General features: G+C 37.7%; 1 protein-coding gene across 2 annotated transcripts in view; it reads left to right on the top strand.

Moving 5' to 3' along the window:
* Positions 1 to 442: 442 nt before the first annotated feature.
* The window catches only part of LOC131064660 (peroxisomal membrane protein 11-5), a 61,129-nt gene continuing 39,492 nt past the window's right edge, over positions 443 to 22,079 (top strand). For both annotated transcript variants that reach the window (XM_057998890.1, XM_057998889.1), the window contains exon 1: positions 443 to 759. The gene's annotated coding sequence lies outside the window, so the exon portion shown is untranslated. The remainder of the gene's footprint in view (positions 760 to 22,079) is intronic.

The following is a 22,079-nucleotide window of genomic DNA, read 5'->3' as shown; positions in this document are numbered from 1 at the left end:
CTAACGTATGGGGTAAAAAGGATGACATGGATCCACCTCCTTCTGTTGCTACTGCTCTAGCCGCTTAGACTTTTTATGTTGTTTCTGGATTTTCAGGTTGTGCCTGTGTTTTGAGTAGATTTTTTCGTTGTTCCTGGGCTTCGCCCTAATGACTATCAGGAGTGATTTTTTCCTCCCTTTTTGTTGTGAATAGTGTACTTTTTAATATATATTTTAATGGAAATGCTTATTCATCAAAAAAATAAATAAATAAAATCTTCAAATTGATAAAAACTCAATTTATTAATAATAATAATAATAATAATAATAATAATAATAATTACTAGTTAGGGTTTGATAATAAATTAAATTTATTAATGTGCAATCAAACATTTTACATTTTCCAGTAAAAATCTTTAAATATATGTATATAGCCATCAATGCCACGTAGGAAGGTCAGCTGGAACCCTTGCTAACATAGCCCTTGTCAACAAGGCCGATGTGTTGTTTATACAAATGATCCAACAAGTTTCATACCGTGTTTCTGGAGTATATCTGGGAAACCGGGTTTTCAGAAATACCATCCGAAGGCACTGCGTATAAAAACCTTGTTGCTGTTTTTGGAGATCCGTATTCGTAGTGACTACAAAGTAATCATTAGTCAATTTCGTTAAGGTAAAAGAAAAGCAGAAGTGGGTTTGCAGCGACAGATAAGTGGAAACAGAAAACCGGTTTTCGTCGATCCTGCTCAAGAATCTTTGAGCGCAGCGATTGTGTTCGGTGATTATTATTATTTTTTTCCTCTAACCTTATTTGTGCTATTTTTGCTCTAGATAAGAGGTACTATTTGTTTTTTTTCTTCCTTAATTTTTTTTGTTTATATTTCTTTTTATCCTGTAATTGACTTTGAAAATAGGAGATATATTCGGTTTTCCTTTTTGTTAAATTCATTCAAAAGCAAGATGACAAAATTCCTCGCAAGCTTCGGTTTTCACTTTCGAATTTAGTGTAAAAGGCAAGCGAAGAAGTCATAGTTCATTTATATTTTATTTTGTTCACTCTTTATTGGTCTTGTATTCTGCTTTGCGTGCTGTCGGCACACTTCTGCATTAGTATTCTCTGTAATTTAGTAGCCCTGCAAATGCAACCCTCGTCAACAGGGGTGACTACGTATTCTTTGCTATCTATCTATTTATATATTTGTTCATTCCCACAGTGCAAAATGTTCATTTGGGTTACCTGAAATGGGTTACCCACTGTATCCGGACTATTTGAAAAAATAAAATAAAATTCTGGGTTGATTTATTCTTTTTAATCTATCCATTTATTTACTTTTTCACATGTTGCAATGGCGGGGACTAGGCGATATGCGACCCTAGTTTTGATAGTCCTAGAGAGAACGACATCCATTTTTTTTAGTGATTTGTAGTTTCCTAGCTATGGGTTTGACGAAATTATGGATCAAGTGGAATAGGAGAAGCCATGGGGATTAAAAGGACAAGAGAAGGCTGGGTGGGTAGGTTAAAAAATGGCTAAAGGGGTGAAGGAAATTGTAAATGTTGGATGAAATGGTGGTATACTAGAGAATTTTAGGAATAAAGTCAGAAATGGAATTATAAGGGAAAGGGAAGATGACTAAAGCGAAAAGATTGCATAATGGAGGAGGTTCAAATGAGAGTGTATTTGAGAATATATGAGATAAGGGAAGGGAATAAAATAGAGAAAAAGGAATACACTTAGGGTTAAGGTTAGAAAGAGAAGGAATTAGGGGGAATACAATAGAGATGGGGAAAGGTAAGAAGGGTCTTGTTGAATGGCCTATTCTCCTTGGTCAGTTCAGAAGAGCAAATCAAAGTGTCGTGGGAAAGTGGGGTAAGAGTGAATAAGGGGGCATGAGAAAAGTAGAAGTGTAGTAAAGAGGTGTAGGAAGTGGTTTTGAAGAAAAAGAATGTGCTTGAGGAATTATTCAACATTTTCATGCAATCACATTTATGCAAATCTAGTCTATTAAAATCAATCATCAATAAAATCAAAGTGCATTGATTTTGAGGCTCGCATCTGAGATTAGGATTTCAACTTAATTTTCATCTTTTGCTTTCAAATTGTATATATTTCTTGTTTTTTGATTTTAATGATTACAATTACAGTTGGGTGAAATTGTGGATGCACAATTTCATTTGTAGGAATACTTAACTCGATATACATTGAATTGAGGATTAACTAGAGTTGAGGTTGTCCATGTTCATTTTAAGCTAGGAATTTAAATGAGGGTAGGGGACAAAATACACCTATCGTGGAATATTAAGTGCTTAAATTTTTTTAAGAATCGTTGCATAGTGAAATGCTAAATAGACTTTATCCTAGCTCATGTGATTTTGCTATTGAAGACTAAACTTAGTCTAGAAGATGCAAGGTTATTCATCACATTGTGCAAAGGATGGGAAGGAATTTTTGTAGATGAGATGACATTGTTGGGGGACTCGACGTCCTATGCACTCCAAGATTAGTGACAATAGAGAATTAACCATGAGTAAAATTGGGAGAGAATACAAAAATATAAGTTCTTTTTGGAATCTAAACTTATTTTTGTACAATGTCTATGGGCCTACTAGATCAGGGGACAATGTAGTGGCATGGAATGAGATCTCGTCACATATCCAATCCCTACCAATCATCCCAATCACACTAAGAGGGGATTTTAATGCGATCTTGTCAAATGGACAAATGGGAAGGCATATCTAGGGCAATCCAATATCACAAGGATTCTCAAAAGTTTGTTAGCAATACAAAACTAGTTGACATTAGATTAAAGATTAAGTGATATATTTAGATAGACCAAACTTTGGGTTTTAGTTACCTTGCAGAAAGGCTTGATAGATTCATACACAATGGTTTATGGCTAAACTCCTCCCATGCCCTTGAATCAACTATCTTACCAATTTTTGGGTCTAATCATTTCTTGGTTTCTCTTGCCATATCATAGTCTCTCTTGCTTAGATGCCCCCATTCAAATTCAAAGGAATGTGATTTGATGAAGAAAATTTCTTCAATTTGATAGAAGCATGGTGGTCAAATGCAAATGAACCCAAGGGCTCCAAGATGTTCATAGTTGCAAAGAAACTTAAGCCAAATTAAGAGTTGCCTAAAAAGAATGGAACAAAGCATCTCTAAAAAAATATCTTCATAGAAAAAGAAAAGGTTGAAAATGAAATGGAGATCTTAGTTCAAAAAGTAATTATTCAAGGTGTGTATAAGGAATGATATCACAAAGACAAAGCACTTAACACAAATGAAAAACTACTTTAAAAGATGAAATATATTGGAAACCCAAGTTCAAAGAATCTTGGCTAGAAGTAGGAGACTTAAATTACTCCATAAAAGCAAGGGGTGGAAGACCATTGTTGTATGTAGGATTCTAGGGGATATCTAGATGGAGGCTATTGAATTCTTTGAAGAGCTTCTATATAGCCTTGCTACATCAGATCTATTAAACCAAGAGGCCCTCCTTGAGTACATCCCTTGCCTAACATCATATGAGAATATAACATTTTGATGGCTCCATGATAGAGGAATAGGTGAATTGGTTTTCTCCTAGTCCCATTTGGATAGGGCTTTGGGCCTTGCTGATTTCTCTACAACTTTCTCTTCCACAAGTGTTGGGGCATTGTTGAGTAAGATATATGGAAGGTTGTAGAGGATTTGATAAAATCTAGAAAGATCTCATGGGAAGTGGATTCAATGAACATTACATTGATCCTCAAAAAGTCAAACATGGTAATGTTTGGAGACTTTAATCTTGTCTATTTTTGCAATACTACGAACAAAATTATCTTCAAAGTAATCACAAACAGGCTAAAGTTATTACTTCCTATGATGATAGTGGAGGAACATAATGGTTTCACCTTGGAGAGATTAATCATTGATGGAATAATCATGGCTCACGAAACCAACCGCTCCATAGTCTCTTCTAAATAAAAAATGTGAGTCAAATTGGACATAAGTAGAGCATACAATCGAGTTTGTTGAAGATTCTTGTTTCTTATTCTTGAGAAGTTTGGTTTCAAAAAACAATGGTTGGAATGAATCTTTAACCTTATATGCTCTATCTTGGTCAATGATAGCCCAACTTGCTTCTTTGAATCTACAAGCGAGCTCTTATAGGAAGATCCTCTCTCTCCCTTACTCTTTGTCATCTGGGCTGAGCTATTTGGAAGATAAGTCAATGCAGTGGTCCTATTTGGTGGATGGAGGTTATTGAAGTGGCAGCCAAGTCATCCCTTCCACCAATCCGAGGGGTCCACCTCAACATGTATTAATTCAATGAACCCGACTCACCAGTGATGCACAAACTCCGATGTACCTACCCTCAATATCTATTGGCCCACATCCTCTAAATGTAATTTTCTCATTGGCTAAGAAGAGTTTGTTGTAATAAACCCTAATTAGGGTTTCATTGTAAAATCTTGGCCATTGATGGAGATTCAATCCTAGCTGTTCATTGTAAATGAGCTTTCTATATAAAGCTCAAGCTATTCATTTGTAAAGGTTAATAGTTAGTTAATAGTGAATAGTGAATAGTTAGTAGCAGAGAATTAGGAGAAAAATAGAATAGCAATTAGAGTAGAGTAGGAGAAGGCATAAATTGTTGCCTATGTTGTAAATGAACCCCATTTTCATTGAAGTTATGGTGAACTGTGTTGTTTCTTTACAATGTGATGGTTTCTTGTTGGATCTTCGTGTTAGATGGTAAATATTAAGATTGAATGGAAGAATTTGTTGAGTGCATTTGCGTGGAATCCGTTTCGTCCCACTAGCCTCTTGCTGATTGTAAGTGTGCCTCGTGTGGTCAACTGGAGTAATATAAGATTAACTTCAAATCGCTATACATCCATTGTTTATGCATTAACTTGAATGGTGAGTAGCGTTCGATGGTAATGATTTGAACATCTTTGAAATGTCCTTAGAAGATTGAACTGAGCTTGTGTCAAATTGTTCAAGTTGATGGTGAGACCTCGCCCAGTAGGATTCCAGCTAATCATTCAACTATCTTCTTACATTCTAGGTCTTAGAATAGACTCTCTCAACCCTTTCCTTTTGCCCCTTTTTTTCCAATTCAAGTTAGTTTAGGACAAAAAGCATCGCAAGATTGAAATATCAGATGATCTAAGTCCAACAAATCAAGCATTCAAGCATTCTAATGTACGTTCCCTTGTGATACCAGCAATCACATCAACCAACATAGCTTATCCACACGTAGTGACCCTACATTCATGAACCTTGGAGTCTTTTCGACTGATCCTTAAGCTAATCTTCAGCATCCGTGAGATTTTATTCAAGAGAGGATAAGATACTTTGGGTATTTTATTCTGTGTTTGCATGTGCGTTAAAAACACATCAACACTAATCTACATGATGTCATGCATACATCTTACAAGAAACCAACAAAAGTTTGAAAAGCACAATGAAAGAATTCCCATGGCAAGGATGATGACAAAAAGAATCCCATTGATTGCATGGAAAATAACATGCAATGCCAAATCCATTTGGGTGTAAGGATTTGTAGACTATTGATAATCAAAACATGGCTCTTCGGGAACAATTAATATGGAGAATTTATGACAACCTGCCCTTCTAAATGGAGCCAAATTTTAATTTTTTTTTGCCTAGACTCAAAAAATTCTATATGAATCCTCACGACAGCCAACCCACTTGGGGGTTTTGCACATATGAAAATTCATGCTGCAATGCAAGTTGCTAATAACTAATCATCTCACTTGGGAATTTGGCAGTGGGAGAGAAAACTTTATTTTGGATATCCTCCTTTAGCAAAAAAAACAAGAATTTGTAGGTATCAAGGAGATTCTCACCAAGGCTTGGAGAAAGAAAGTATGTGATTACATACAAAAATACACTAATCAAGCATGGGGAGAATGGAGGTGGAAAAACATGGGTAACACATAACTTTCAAATATCCAAAGGAATGAGCTAAAAGAGGAACTCAAGACAAGGAAAATATTCATCAATGAAAAGGAGGATTGAATCAAATGGGTTGGTGCCAAATTGGGTGACTATTTACTAAGACTTAGATGTAGAATTCTTTCGTAGCTTGACATAGACCTTGATTGATCGATAGATCTATGCTGGAGTAAATTTTGTTTGCTGAGAGCAAGGGTATTCATGCAATTAATAATGATATTTTGATAAGAGATAGACCAAAAACACTGGCATAAATGGCTTTTTGTGGTGCCGCATTTTTGGCAAAGCAAAAGAAACAACAAATCATCTCTTATTAAATTACCCCTTTGCCAAACAATGCTTACAATCGGATTTGTGGACAATTTAAGTTGGTTAGGTGCCTTCCAAACAAGACAATTGAATGATTTAAAAGTTGGCTGAGGATCAAGAATAAATAGTGTTTTGAGAGCATACGAATAACAAATATTTTAATGGTGATCTGGTCCATCTTGAAGGAGAGGAATTGAAGAATCTTTTCAGAACAAGTGTAATGTTCCCACTTTGAAATATAATTTAATAATAAATAATAATACTAAAATTTAAAATACAAATGAATAAAAATAAATATTAAATTAAAATATAAAAGAATAATTAAATATAATTTTAAAATTTGATTAAAGTTAATGAATGGTCAAAAGGCATGGAATGATAAGCTGTGACTTCCCCAAATATGAGGTATAAAAGGGAGAAGAGAGCTCATTTGAAGGGGGGATAATTTAGGAATCAGAAGTGCAGATCTGATTTAATTATTTAAATAAGAAGTGCAGATCTGATTGTGGAAGGTTGTGTCCCTCTCAAAGGGCAGAAATAATGAAGAGTTGCACTCTTTCAAAGGATGCTAATGGTGAAAGGGTGTGTCTCTTCCCAAAGGGCATACATGATGAAGAGGTGTAACCTCTCCCTCACATTGAGAGATACAAAGGAAAGGAATCAAAAGCATACAGTGACATCACCATCAATCAGATCAGATAAGAACTGTTATTAAGTTATAGGCAGTAACAGCCTTATTCTTGGTGGTATGCATGGGGATGTGCTTAATATGTATGCTTAATATATGAAGCTTGATAATGTTCTTATGCAAAATTTAATAGTAATATTAATATAGACTGCAATATGTATGACAGTCATACTTAATTTTAATTGTTTACATATTTATTCATTATGCATTAGAAGTTAGTGTACTCATAGCCCATTCTTTAATAGTGTACTCATAGTCCATTCCTTAATCATTTGCTATTGCCCCTCATGAGGATAGGTTGATTTTGTTAGGGAGAGGCAGAGTAATAGCTCACAAGATAGGTAAGCCCATAATGGGATATGGATGGAGTCCTGAAACCTTGAGGGAGCCTACTTGTAGACTGGTTTTTAAGCGCCTTATGACAAGTAATTCTCCATCCTCTGTCAGGGTTGATGATTAGGAAAGAAGTAAGGATAAGTATAGTAACTATCAAATGTATTATAAATCCTAATTGTTTCTTAGTTTTAATAATCTGATTGAAGACATAATAATGCATGGTGATGTATGTTAATCATTGGGAATTGGCAGCCTCCAAGTAGAGGACATTACAACAAGCTCTCCTAATCGGGGAAATCATAAAGAAAATAGAAACTGCTATAAGTGAAGTTGACATGTCAAGAATTTAAAACCAATTATTTTTTTTTTTGCTTGATAAAAGGCCATAGCCGATATTTGAATTTTATATAAAATATTTCGGGATTTAATCTTGGCCCGAACTAGGTGGGACTACAATCAAGGAGCCACCTCCCCAAATTATAAAGCTCCAAAAGTTAGAAACCTATTCATAGATCAGATTCAGGTCGTCCTCCAACTCTACATGAGACAAGGGGACAAATTGATTGAATGAGTGAATCCCCCTTCATTGATCGCTTGTTCTTCTTCCCAAGCACCTCTATCCACCCATCCTCATTCTCAATAACATCCTGAGATGCCCTGCCAAATTCTTAAGAGGAATCCATATTTCCTTTCCTCTCACGAAGTGTCTCATCAAGACCACTACCCTCAATAGAACCACCGCTCACATTATTTTTTATTATAGGCATTGATTCCCCTGAATTCTTAGCCACCTTGCTCAACTTTTTTTCCCCAGATTTATCAGCAACTGCCTTTGCTGCATTCTGGCTCAGTTTATCCTTAAAAGATTTTCTAGAATCCTTACCCTTAACAGTTTTTGCAGAATCCTTCGCGGTCCCCCCCAGCTGAGTGATGGCATTCTCCTTTTCCACTACATAATGGTTAGGAGAGACCTCCTTCCACTAGGTGGCCACATCCTTTGATTTTTCTTGACACAATTAGATGCCAAATGACCAGTTTGAAAACATCTTCTACATCTAAAAGGAATGTTTTCAAAATCTAATGGCTGCACCCATGACCCCTTTGCAAGCTTCAAAGACAACTCAGTAGGAGGAGCTTTGGAAAAATCCATCTCAACTAGAATACGCGCATAAGTAGTATGGAAATAATCCAAAGAACCCTGATCCACTCCCAAAAACTTCCCTCTAAAGCATTACCTTTTGCTTTAAAACAAGCTTCGAACCAGAATTGTAAAGGCAAATTAGGTATCCTTACCCATACTGGGATTTTATCAAAAGACTCAGTAGAAGGGTTAAAAGCAGGATACTAGGGTTTCAGGAGCAGAATATACTTCTCTTCCTAGCTCCAGAGCTGCTCACGGAGGATTCTCTTCTTGTCCTGTGCGCTGTCAAAGACCACCACGAAAAAACCTTGAGCACTAGGGTAAATCTGGACATCCCTTGTCAAAAAGGGTTTCTAGCATTCTGTAATCCATTTGTTTAAATCAGCCAAACTTGGCCGAAACCCTTGAAACCGCCCAATCAATCCCATCTCTGCAAAATACAGTTCATTCTCCTTCACCTCTTCGGATATCTCGGCATCAAAGTTCACCATTGGCCTAACAGAAGCCAAATCTTCCCGAATGAGGGGCAACATTAAATCATTAGATACTCCACGGTCAAATTTCCCTGCAGACACAAACCCCTCATTTGCCCCAAGGACTTGTTTAGAATGAAAACCCTTCCCAGAGATCGAAATCCCACCCTGAGATCTCTCCTTAAAAAGAGAGGCAAAATTTGTATCACCTCTATGAATATTACTCTTGCCGCCAGGGACGAGATTGGCAGAGCTATTGGCTCCATGTCCATCAAATCGTGCATCAATTGAACTGGGACTCGATATTTGGAGGAGGCACCAATCAAAGCCGAAGCAGGGTCTCTGGCAGGAACCCTGTTGGCTGAGAGAGCGTGCTTTAGATGATTGGTTGGAGGATGTGATGTCAGAGGCACTTTTAGAATCTCGCCCGCAAGAGATTTCCAAAGCCTAGATTCGGGATCATTAGGCACAGAGAAAGAAACAAGGGCTGACCTTGAAGCCGCAACAAGGAAAGGCTTATTAACAGCTAAACCATTGGCCGATTTGGATGCACCCAAGCCATTGGCAGCTCCTATCTTGAGCGCCGAAAGGGGAGTGGAGGACAATAGAGCCGTTTGAACAGGAGGAGGAGCCGAGCGGGTATTGGGAGCCATAGGATATCTAGAATTCTTGAGGCAAATATTCTGAATTTAAAAGCAATTATTAAAAGCCCAGGCCTCAACAAAATGGGATGAAGAAAATGTGCGGAAATGTAAATTAATTAAATCCCCCAACAAGGGGTATGTAAAAGTAATTGCAAAGAAGCTTTGATAACACAAGAATCAAATGCCACCCCTTTGGGTAGTTTATCGAGCATGAACTTTGGTAGAGCTTTGTGAGGTAACTTTGGGGCCTTTGGGGTGGGATGCATTACCCGAGATGAACATGGAAACTTGATGGCAACAACATTTCAAAATTTGCTACCTAGTACATATAATGTGATCAAATTGTGGAGACATTTGCTTGGTCAAAGGGTTTGTGAATGTAAAAACATTACAACGTTTAGATAGAAGGTAATTTTATGATAATTGTAAATACAATACATAATTGAAGAACCTTCTACTAAAAACTAATAAATATTCTAGAATTAAATAGCCAAGGATAGACAAGTTCAATTATTATTCCATACAACATTGTTAGAGGGAGGTTAATAGACCATTTGAATGGGATGATCATTATTGACAACAACACGCGAGGGGCTCTGTTTGCAAAAATAATCAAAAATAAAATTGCACATGTAAAAAATGTCTTTTAAAGAGATAGAAGGAACACATCACATGCTGAAGGTTTGATCTCAATCCAATAGGGGATTACAACTATTGGAAATTGTCTTTATAACAATGAAGTATAATCTATGCTCCCCCAAGTTTTGGGGACTGGGATGGCAAGGGACAACCAGAAGTGTTTTCTGTACAGGGGTACTTTTGGGCCTTCTTTTAGGGGATGACAGTGGACAGCTATTAAAAAATAGGGAAATAAATATAGAGAAATTTCAAATATTGATATCATAACATTGATAAAGCATTCATCATTGACATTGTAGAAGCTTAATACATAACATTAGACTTGAATTGAGATTTCACATGAGAATTGACAAACAAATTAACAATATTCAAATGCCTTCATTGTCAATGTGCATAAATATTATATAAGAATTATAACAAAATGCCCAAAAGCTCCAAGTTTCAACATTAAATTGACAAAAACATAGAAAATATATGGCTGTCCCTAATCAGCAAATGCAACTAGTAGGTCTAAATGAAAATTAAAGCTTGAGTCTGGGTCATTGGCAGTATAAGGGGTTGCCTTAGGCAAAGTTGAAATACTTGGACTTGGAAAAAACTCAGTAAGGCTCGAAAATGCAACTCGGCAAAAACTTGCAACTTAAAAAATTGCTTAAATTTCATTAGAAACTCATTTTTTTGCAAAATTCAATGAGGAGATGCATCCAACGAGTCAATAAATGAGTACATAAAAAAAACAAGCCGAGTCTAGTTATATTTGATTCATATAAATCCAAATTGGGTACAAAATGGCATTCTCATGTCGAATGCCAATGTTTGATAGTCTGAAATAAAATAAAAATAGTAAATTGTTTGTAAAACTAAAAGTTAACACTACGTCAAAACTTTTTACATCTTCCTCTTCTTAGCTCTAGTAAAAACTAGGGGATAGGTATCTCTAGTCTGAGGAGTCCGCTGTGGCTGTGTCGCCTCACTCTGCATGATAGGCTATGGCTCAACCTCCATCTTGGATGTAGATGTTGTTGGCATCGGCAAAGACTCCTCATCATCATTGTCAACTTCCTCATCCTCCTCAATGTCATTCAATGTGAATTTAAATCCACCCCCTCCTCCATTGCCTCCCTCTCCAAATCATAGATCTCATCACCGGTAAAAATGAAGGTTGCTCCTGCACTATCCAATCATTGTAAGGATCTATATCATCCAAATCAATTGGACCACCTAGGCTGATGTTTCCTCTAGCTTCCTTATTCACAATTGAAGATTATATTGCACAAAGACAAGGTCATTAAGGTGTTTTTGATCTAATTTACTCCTCGTTGTGGGGATGGCCTCAAACAAGTTCCAATTGTGCTAACAACCCACATATGCTACTGCATTATCAACCCACATATGCTACTGCATTATCAGTGATTATTTGCACCACATTTTCAACTCTCACCTCCATGACAACTTCCTCCAACATTAGAGCCAATTTTTCTGCATTTTTCACTTTGTTGGAGGCATCCACTGATTTCAAGAAAACCACAGTATTTTTGCAAGCAACCAAAAAATTAATTATGGTGCGGTTTCTCCTATCTATCCACCCATTAGAAAGAATAGTGCAGCCATATTTTTTCCAATCATTTATTTGCTCTTCCACCACTTCTCTTGCCCTATCAATTGCACTCACGAGCAACCTACAAGTACGAAGCAAAATTATTAAGTACACATTTTTAATTTTTAAAGAAAAATAACTTAAATTCAACATAAATTACTATAAATAAATTAACATAAATTTAGTCTAAATTCTAAAACTCAACATAAGTTATCAAAAAATTTAGATCAATTGAACTAACCTCCCATCCAAGTCTATTCGAGAAGGCACCTTGTAGCCTTTTCCTGCAACTATTAATGTGGTAACCAGTTATGCCAATAAGGATTATCTGCCACATTGAAAGGGATGTTATTAAAGTACCAAAAATCAACGCATGTAATGTCTACATTCTCATGTGCCTCCCTATTCCACCTAGTTGCCTCTAGTGATGGTTGCGCTCTAGGTGTGTTTCTGGGCACAAAATAATATGTATAGGAGATGACGTTGGTAGTGGTGCTGATGTTAATGCTCTACTAGAAGAAGCTGAAGTGGTGCTTGTGGTGGTGGTGGATTTGCGGATATGAGGGTCATGAAGAGAGCTCACTATGCTTTGAAGTGCTTCTCTACTTGCTTCAAGGTCGACTGGAGCACCCTGAGAAGCAGTTATTAATTTTTTCTCTTCCGCAGCTGCAATTATTGCATTCGTTTCTCATTTTATTTCCTCAGTGGTCTTAGGAAAACTCGTGGCATCATGCTTATTGATGCCTGCAAGGTGGTATTTGAGGTGGTTTATGCCTCCATGAAATATTCTTTCATATTTTATGCAAAAAACTAAACTAGGTTCCGGTCCTTGATAAGCATACTTCCAAGTAGGGTCTCTAGCTCCTTTAGGACGAGTGCCTACAAATGATGGTGGAGGCATCGTCCTTGAAGCTGAACTAGACGAACCTTCTCTATTTGCTATTATATATTAACCTACACATATAAAGTGAAAGCACAAGTTGTTAATATTTTTAATTACAAATTTAACAAACAAACTAAATTAGTTTACATTATTATAGATTAGTTGAAATCAGTAAAATAAAAATCTAATCTAAGATTTTAAACATTTAAAAAAAGAAAGGATTCAAACAAAAAAAATTGGTAGGGTTTGAAAAAACTGTGAAAACAATGAAAAAATCAGAAAAAAATTGTCAAAAAATGGTGGAAAATCTTGGTCTTTGCAATCTAAATCTGATTTAGAGGGTTTACCTAATGGCTTTGATGTTTTTTCTTAAACCTAGAAGTAGAAAAACAAAGCAAAATGTTTAAAAATAAAGAAAAAAAAAATGAGAAAACCTACCTGGAAATCCAATTTGCTCTTCAAATTCACGCATAATCCTCTTTCAAATCTCCAATCTTTGGTGCAAAATAGCTGCAATCAGGCTGCAAACATGTCCCAAGGGTTTTTCTTGGTTGGAGGAGCAAAGAGAATGAAAAAAAACCAAATGAAATGAACATTTTAACGTCCTTGGGCGTTTTATTTTTTGACAGCTGAGTTTTTGTTGTGGACTCTACCGAGTTTTTGGGTGAGTTTTCTATGAGTCTTGCAAGCTTGGCTTTAGGCGATGGAACCCCAACCAATCCCTCATATGTATCTTCCTCATCGATATGTATAGCATCTTCGGGGTCAACATACCAAAGGCTTGAGTTTGATGATACTTACGAGTCCGTTGATCTTGTAGCCACAAAGCATTGTGCATAAGTACCAACTTTTCAGATTGTCTAGAGGTAAGGTTGTTTCTCTTGACTAATTAGATGAAGCAGTAGAGGAATTGGCAACCTGTGAAAGAAGACGAACGACAAGTGACCTCAACTTTGGTGCATCCTTGCCATGCTACGTCTACCATCCAATAGGTTTGGTTTGAGCTAATGTAGCTCTATCCGACCTTGCCTCCAGTTTGTTAAAGGTTAGGCCATGGTGATTGACAAATGCAAGCCATTGTGTGCGAATTAAAGTAGATCCCTCTTCAGTATACATTTTCCCAAGGGCCTTCATGAAGCCTTTCAATTCTTCATCATGAGATGGAGGCACTTTCCTAGGTCTTGTTGCATACTATTTGGGATTGAGTGCATAGGGTGCCATATGAAGCGAGGTGGTTATTGTGTTCCATTGTTGCATCACAATGGGCCTAAGATGCTCTTCATAAAATCCAAAGTAGGGTCCCTGCTATGAATTACTTGCTTGATCTAGCCCAAGCATGCTATCAAAGGTCTCATAAGTTTCTATAAGGCTAGGAGAGCCAGTGTCAGCATATCTAATCACTTGCATAATAGGCTTAATGAAGGAGCAAACATATCTACAAGTGCAAACAAGTTACAAAAATTAAAATCTTCAAAAAGAATGGAAATATTGTACAAGTTAGAAACATTTATAAATTATTAGATTAACATTTTAAAATTAAATAATAAATTCAGCAATTTTCTCACCTCATTGTGAACCACCAGATATCATCAAGGATTTTTTGTTTCACATTTCTTCCTTCCGATGTGCTTGCCTCTTGCCATCTACCCCACTCTGCATTGACTGCCATTAATTATAAAGCCTCTTGGACCTCAAGCATCCTCTATAACAAAATGAAATAGCTGACATATCTAGTGTCCATGGTATTGATGAATTCCTTCCTTGAAAATGTCTTGAACAAAGCAAGTGAAGTGTGATGGTTGCAAATGAACATAGTGAGCTCTAGCCTTTGACGCCACTGCCTTCACCCAATATATCTTCCCAATGTCCTTCAAAGTATTGTTCAATGAATGAACACAACATTTGGCGCAAAAAATGTGCTTATAAGCACCCTCCACCATCAAAGCCAACTTACTTACACACATGGGCTGAATCTGTCACTATTTATACAACATTAGAGCCTCCGACCTCTTCTATGGCATCTTTCAAAATTTGAAATTGGAAGGTTGCATCATTTCTTTTCCCTGAACAATCAATAGTTCTAAGAGAATAAGAGCCATCTGAACTTGTGGGAATAATATTGATGATTGGCCGATGTTTGATAACAGTCCACCCATCCATGATGGTGGAGCATCAATCCCTTATCCGAGTTTGTCTCATATCTTCCACCAATAGGCTCACCTTGGAATATTCTATATTGAGGGTGGTGTAGCTGATGTTCTCTAGGTGGAACAAATGAAGGATTGACAGATATCACATCTTTGAACATTTCTTTAAAATATGGTGAACATGCCACATGAAATGGTATGGCATGAGCATAAAAAAACTTAGCAATAGAGGAATCAGCCACATCTCATAATTATGTGTTGAACATAGTTGCAATAGTATTAGTTTTCTTCTTTCCTCTAGTATTAGTAGAAGTATAACCCTCTCCCCCATGAAATCCAACATGCATAGATCGTGTAGGCAATGACACACTAGGCTGCTAACTCTCAAATGGAATTGTTTGCTTTTTTGCCTCCCACTCCAAATGCAATCTAGTTTCTTCAGTCTTCTCAGCTTGAGTTATAGCTTCACAACCTTTCACCCCTTTGCCACCTATCCATAAAAGATGACAATAAACTCTCCTATAGCTGCCCCTATATCCTTTGTGGCACAAATGGCAAAGCCATTCTTTGCTACCTGTTGTGACGTATTCACACATCGCCCCATTGCAAATGGGGACCCCTACTTTTTTGCTTTCTGGGGTTTGTTTTCTAGGTTTTTTAGGGTTTTTGCTTGTTAGCCTTTGCATGATGAGTGCTGTCAGAGGGATCGCTGGAGAGCAGGCTCTGCTTGAGCTAGGGTGAGTCAGTGGATGCTCCGGGTTAGGGTTGCCTTCAAGGTCTTCTTTAGGCTTGGTTTTGCTAGTGGTGTCCTGTTTGAGTTCAAGGAAGTCAGTGAGTGGTTGAGCAAGTTTGGCTAAGATGTGGAAGAAATGGATCTAGGATCAAGTATGAGGCACAGTCAAGTCAAATTTGAGGTGAATTGAGCCTGGAAGAGAAATTTTGCTCCTGACCCTTTCGAAGGGTCTAGAGCGAATTTTCCCATAAGGCATTCTACCTTGCCCAAAACCATGAACTAATCCTTGTCCTAGGCATTTTTGAAAGCAAAATTCTTGTTTTGATAAGGAAAGGTTGGAGATGAAGTCAGGATTTGAGCCCAATCATGATTTTCGCTCCTGACCCTTCCAAAGGGTCCAGAGTGAAATTCATATTTCCCCTATTTTGCTCCTCAACTTGACCAAGTTTGGAACTTCTAAGGCATGGTTTGGTAGGTTTTGATGCATGGGGAGGAGGTTTAAGACTTTGAAATAATGGAAATCAACCTGGGAGAGGAATTTCACTCCCAACCCTTCCAAAGGGTCCAGAGCGAAATCCTCCATTTGGCCTTCTTTTTTGGCCTTAGGATCTAGTTTGACCTTGCCTGGGGTTAGTTGGATGATGGATTGCCTTGGATATGATGACGGGACCTTGAAATTGATCAAGTTTGAGAAGGAAATTGGATGAATCAAGTGCAAAATCAACCTGAAAAGGGGATTTCGCTCCTGACCCTTCCAAAGGGTCCAGAGCGAAAATCCTCGTAAACCTCATTTTCTCTTGTTTGACCAACGTTCTAGTTTTGAGGTGATGGGATGTGAAAATGTGAAGGATTTTGGCCAAGATTAGGAATTTCTCTCCCGACCCTTCCAAAGGGTCCAAAGCAAAAATCCTTATACACCTCAATTTCTCACTTGTCAAGACCAAGTTCATAGTTCCTTAGTCATGTATATAGGTGTTTTGACATGTTCTAGTCTTAGGAAGCGACTTGAGGTGGAGGAGATGAAGAATTTTAGCCAAGAAAATGAATTTCGCTCCTGACCCTTCCAAAGGGTCCAGAGCGAAATTCTTGAAAACACTCATTTTTCCTTTAGCCAAAGTCAGGACCAAGGTGGAAATGAAAGGAGAGTAGTCTATGTTTGCCTCCCAAGGAAGACTAGAGTTTGAAAAATCAAGAATCAAGGTCAAAGCATGATTTTCGCTCCTGACCCTTCCAAAGGGTCCAGAGCGAAAATCCTTATAGCTCTTGATTTCTTCCTTGTTTTGACTAGGTGTTGACATGATGGAGGATGAATGAGTATGTTCTTGCCTTGAGAGGGAGTTGGATGCTTTGGATGATCAAGATTTTGCCTAAGAGATGAATTTCGCTCTTGACCCTTCCAAAGGGTCCAGAGTGAAATTCACTATAAACCTCATTTGCTACCTTGAATGGGCTTAAAACCTGGTTCCTCAAGTGGAAAATGATCTATGTTTGCCTCCCAAACAAGATTGAAGTTGGAAAAAATGAGCAATCAAAGCCTAAATCATGATTTTCGCTCCTGACCCTTCCAAAGGGTCCAGAGCGAAAATCCTCCTAAGGCTCATTTCCTCCCTAGTTTGACCAAATTTTGATTTGCAAGGCATCTTGAAAGGAAGAATGGACATGTTGTTGCCTTTGGGAGTGTTTGAAAGCGTTGAAGAGTGAAGGCTTTAGCCAAGAAAGGAAATTTCGCTCCTGACCCTTCCAAAGGGTCCAGAGCGAAATTCCTTGCATACCTACTTGTTGACCTTGCTTAGGCTTAAAACCTTGTTCCTTGGGTGAAGAAGGATGAAATTTTACCTTGCAATGAAGATTGGGATCGAAAGGACGAAGAATCAAGTCTAGAAATGGAAATTCGCTCCTGACCCTTCTAGAGGGTCCAGGGCGAAATTTCACCAAACCCCCTTTTTTCCTCAATTTTATGCCAAGACAATTGCAAACTAAAGTGAATTGGGATGGGAGAGGTCCTTAGGAGTAACTTCAAGTTGCTAGGAATCATTGAAATTGAAGGAATTGAGCCAAATCAAGAATTTCGCTCCTGACCCTTCCAAAGGGTCTAGAGCGAAATTCTAAAATCCACCTATTCCTTTCACATTTGTGCCAAGCCAGGCCTAGACAAAGATGATAGAAGCCCTTGAGATTGCCCTTGAATGGATTTTTGTCTCCAGAAATGATGATTTTGGGCTAGAGGAAGAATTTCGCTCCTGACCCTTCCAGAGGGTCCAGGGCGAAATTCATTATAGGTCCTGTCCCTGGCCATGATTTCTAGCGAAATTCTCTTTTCTAGTCATTTTGAGGTCAAGCAAAATGTTGCAAGCATGGGAGAGGGATCCAAGGATGAGAGTCCAAGCAAACAAAGTGAAAAGAATGGAATTGAATGAGGATAAACAAGCAAATCATGAAATTCGCTCCTAACCCTTCCAGAGGGTCCAGGGCAAAATTGTGCAAAACCTAGCTTTTCCCTCAATTTTATTCCAAGTCTAGTGTGGATCAAGATTAAAGGTGTCCTTAGGCATGTCCTTGAATTGCCAAGAGTCATCAAATATGAAGAAATGAGCTCAAAACAAGAAATTCGCTCCTGACCCTTCCGAAGGGTCCAGAGCGAAAAACACTAAAACCATCCTTTTCTCCAAATTTTGAATAAAGTCAGGCCTAGACTAGGGTGAGAGAAGCTATTTGGAATGCCTTGGAAAGATTTTTGATCATTAAAAATGCAAATTTTGAGCTAAAAAGAGAATTTCGCTCCTGACCCTTCCAAAGGGTCCAGAGCGAAATTCTTCAATCTACCTATTTCCTCCTTGTGTCAAGTCGAGACTTTGAGTCCTAAGGCATGGTTGAGGTTGAAATGATGTTACTTTGCCCTGCAAGATGAATTGAAGTGAAGGAGATGAGGAATTGAGACCTAAAACTTGAATTTCGCTCCTGACCCTTCTTGAGGGTCCAGAGCGAAATTCCCAATTTCACTCAAATTGCTCATGATAGAGGTCAAGGCGTGGATCCCTGGGCTCTGGAGGAAGGAAAACTATCATATGTTTGCCTTGGGAGGAGTTTTGGAGTAAACAAGTGATATAATCATCCTGGAATACAAAATTCGCTCCTGACCCTTCCAGAGGGGTCTAGGGCGAAATCTTTTGAAACTCCTATTTTTCACCTTGTTTGGGCCAGGCGAAGAGCTGGTTGTGAGGTAATGTTGAAAAGAGGTCTAAATTGGCCAGGAATGCAAATTTCGCTCCTGACCCTTTCAGAGGGTCCAGGGCGAAATTCCTATAGGGCCTGTCCCTGGGGAGAATCTTGAGCAAGCTTTGTTTTAATATCTTTTGTTGATGATTTAAGTTGTAAAATACTATGTTGAAATGAATTTACTATGTGTCCTTAATCATCTTTTGGTTTGTGTTGCAGATGAAAGAATACCAAGCCAGGACAGGGACGACCTTCTCCAGTCCAGCATCATCAAGGACGACCTTCTCCAACCCAACATCATCAAGGACGACCTCCTCCAGTCCAGCATCATCAGGGACGACCTTTTCCAGTCCAGCATTCATCAAGGACGACCTCTTCCAGTCCAGCATTTCAAGGAAAGGTACACCATCCATCCTGCACATCAAAGACAAAGGAGGTTAAAGCAAGGATCCGTTGAAGACACCAATAGTTTCAGAAGGGTTAATTAAAGTTATCTTCTCAACATCATCAAATTGAAACATCAACCAAGTTACAAGTGTCAGACAGGGTGGCGTCCCAATCATCATTCCTCCAGTTGGATTGGTCCACCTCAGCGTGTCCAGATTCAATGTACCTGACTCATCGGGGATGACACAAACTTCAATGTACCTACCCCGGTTATCCATTGGTCGAATATTCCAGAGAAGACATGTGTCCAAATAATGCAATTATTTCATTGGCTAGGATTGAGTTTGTTTTAACAAACCCTAATTAGGGTTTTCATTGTAAAATCTTAGCCATTGATATCAAATTGATCTGAGCCATTGAATTGTATTGAGAGCACTATATAAGCCCTGGCTCCTCATTTGTAAAGGGGAATAGTTAGTCAATAGTTGATAGTGGGTGAATAGTTATATAATAGTGAATAGTCAGTTGATAGAATAGCAATTAGAGTAAATTAGGAGGACAAGGCAAGAATTTGTAAAGGGGAGTAGTTAGTCAATAGTTGATAGTGGGTGAATAGCTAGATAATAGTGAATAGTCAGCTGATAGAATAGCAATTAGAGTAAATTAGGAGGACAAGGCAAGAATTTGTTGCCAGTGATTGTAAACAAACTCCAATTTCATTGAAGTTATGGTGAAGTGTGTTGTTTCATTGCAATATGCATGGTCTCTTGTTGAATCTTCATTTTAGATGATAGATAATTAAATTGAATGAAAGAAGTTGTTGAATGCACTTGTGTGGAATCTGTCTAGTCCATACCACTAGCCTCTTACTGATTGTAAGTGCGCCCTGCGTGGTCAACTGGCATAAAATGAGCTTAATCTTAAGTCGTTACACGTCTATTGTTCATGCATTATCTTGAATGGTGATCAGTGTCTGATGTTGTACGATTTGAACGTATTGGAAGCATCCCTTAGAAGATCGCACTGAGTTGGTGTCGGATCGTTCAAGCCTGATGGTGAGACCCAGCCCAGTAGGACTCCACCTAGTCGTTCATCCATCTTCTCGCATTCTAGGTAGTAGAGTAGACTTCCTAAACCCTGCATCTTTTACCATTTGTTTGTCTTCCAGTTAGTAAATAGGACTTGTGATTCCAGCAAATCAGACGTTCAGGTCATCGAGTGTAAGTCCCCTTGTGATTCTAGCAAATCACATCATACCACGAAGAGCTTATCCACGAGTAGAGATCCTACATAACAGAACCTTGAAGCTTCTTCAATTGATCCTTCTGCGATATCTTCAACATTCGGGAGCTTTATTCAAGAGAGGATAAGGTACCTTTAGGTATTTTATTCTGTGTTCGCATGTGCATAAAAAACACATCAACACTACCCCTTTAATTTTTTTTCTTATTCTTATCAATTTGTGTTGCAAATTGCAATATAAGTTTCTTGGGGTTAAATGGGCCTTTTGCATAGATTTTAACTTTAAGGAGTTCAGAAGGACATACAAATCGGTTTGAACTTCCTGGCCCTAGTACACTCCCACTCCTTGAAGAACCTCTAGTGGCTGCTATACTTCTATGAGTTCTAGTTCTTTCTTCCATTTGAATCTCAACTTCCTCACTATCACTACTCTCACTGCTGCTTATGATTTTTGTTGGTTAAGAATTTCAAAGCAAGCTGGAAGTTCAAATAAAAGGAAAAATAAACTTACAATGCCTTTTTTGTGTGTTAAAATTTTTGAAAAAACCTTGAAATATGCAAAATTGATTGAAAAAACAAAAGTAAGATGAAGAACTTACCTCTAATGTAGTGGATTTGATGATATGGCTGGGTCGTAGGGAACGGCTAGCTGTCCCCTTTCGTACCTTGCCTTTTCTTGTGTGTTTTGGTGACATTCCTGATTGTTGGGGTTGATAGGAGACGAGGAGTTCGTTTGGGGGGGGGGGGGCATTTTGGGGATGAGGCTAAAGCCATAGGGATATGTCCCTTGGGAGCACTGAGCATAATCTTTCCCCTCATACTAACAAGGAAGATGTCTTGACAAATTTGCTTGTCGATTGGAAGCTAGGAAATGCATTAGAAAGTTGGTTCAGAGTGACGAGGCAAGCTTTTTGCATTGGCCTCCTATAGTTTGTTGATGCTTGTTGAACTGTCATCGTGTGGGTGAGTGAATTGGTATGTGTTGATTCACCAACAATTGCTAAGGTAGAAACCCCTCAAGACAATGAGGCTGCCGTATTGTATTGTAAGCCAAAACTAAAGACCATATAAAGACTACACACTACACTTTTGCATTTGGGCTTTTTAAGAGTTTTGCAAAAAATTATAAATGAAATGCTTTCGAAATGGGAAAATAGACTTAGAAATATAGGTTCAATCAAATAGAAATCAAAGTTTTATCAACCCAAAATGAGAAGATAGTTTAAAATGTAAATTGAACTAATGATTAAATTTATAGATAGCCAAAGAAAAATTCTATAAATAACTATTTTATCAAGCATAAAAGAGATAAAAGTTCTGATTTGTAGCTTTATTATTTCCAAGATGAGAAAACTCAGTCTTTCATTTTCTTTGTACGATATTCCAATTTTTTTGCTAAAATTTAATAGCTTGTACAATGATATTTTTCCTATCTATATAGGCCAACTTTCATAACTACGAAGTGTGACGAAGTAAAATAATAATATTAAAATACAAATTTACTTCTGAAGTTACTTTTAAAATATCAAGTTTAAACTTTAAACATTAGGGCATAACTAACATATTAAAATATTATTTCTCATCCCAAATTTGATGTTCATATAGCTATCAATACATCCTTATGAAATCTATTCTTTGCTTGAGTTGTTTTCTTCAATAGTAATTGTATCTTTTATTGCCTTCTCATGA

This window comes from Cryptomeria japonica, chromosome 9, assembly GCF_030272615.1.
Source record: "Cryptomeria japonica chromosome 9, Sugi_1.0, whole genome shotgun sequence".
Lineage (NCBI taxonomy): Eukaryota > Viridiplantae > Streptophyta > Pinopsida > Cupressales > Cupressaceae > Cryptomeria > Cryptomeria japonica.
The sequence above is the reverse complement of the archived record's forward strand: the minus strand, read 5'-3'. Positions and strand labels throughout refer to the sequence as shown.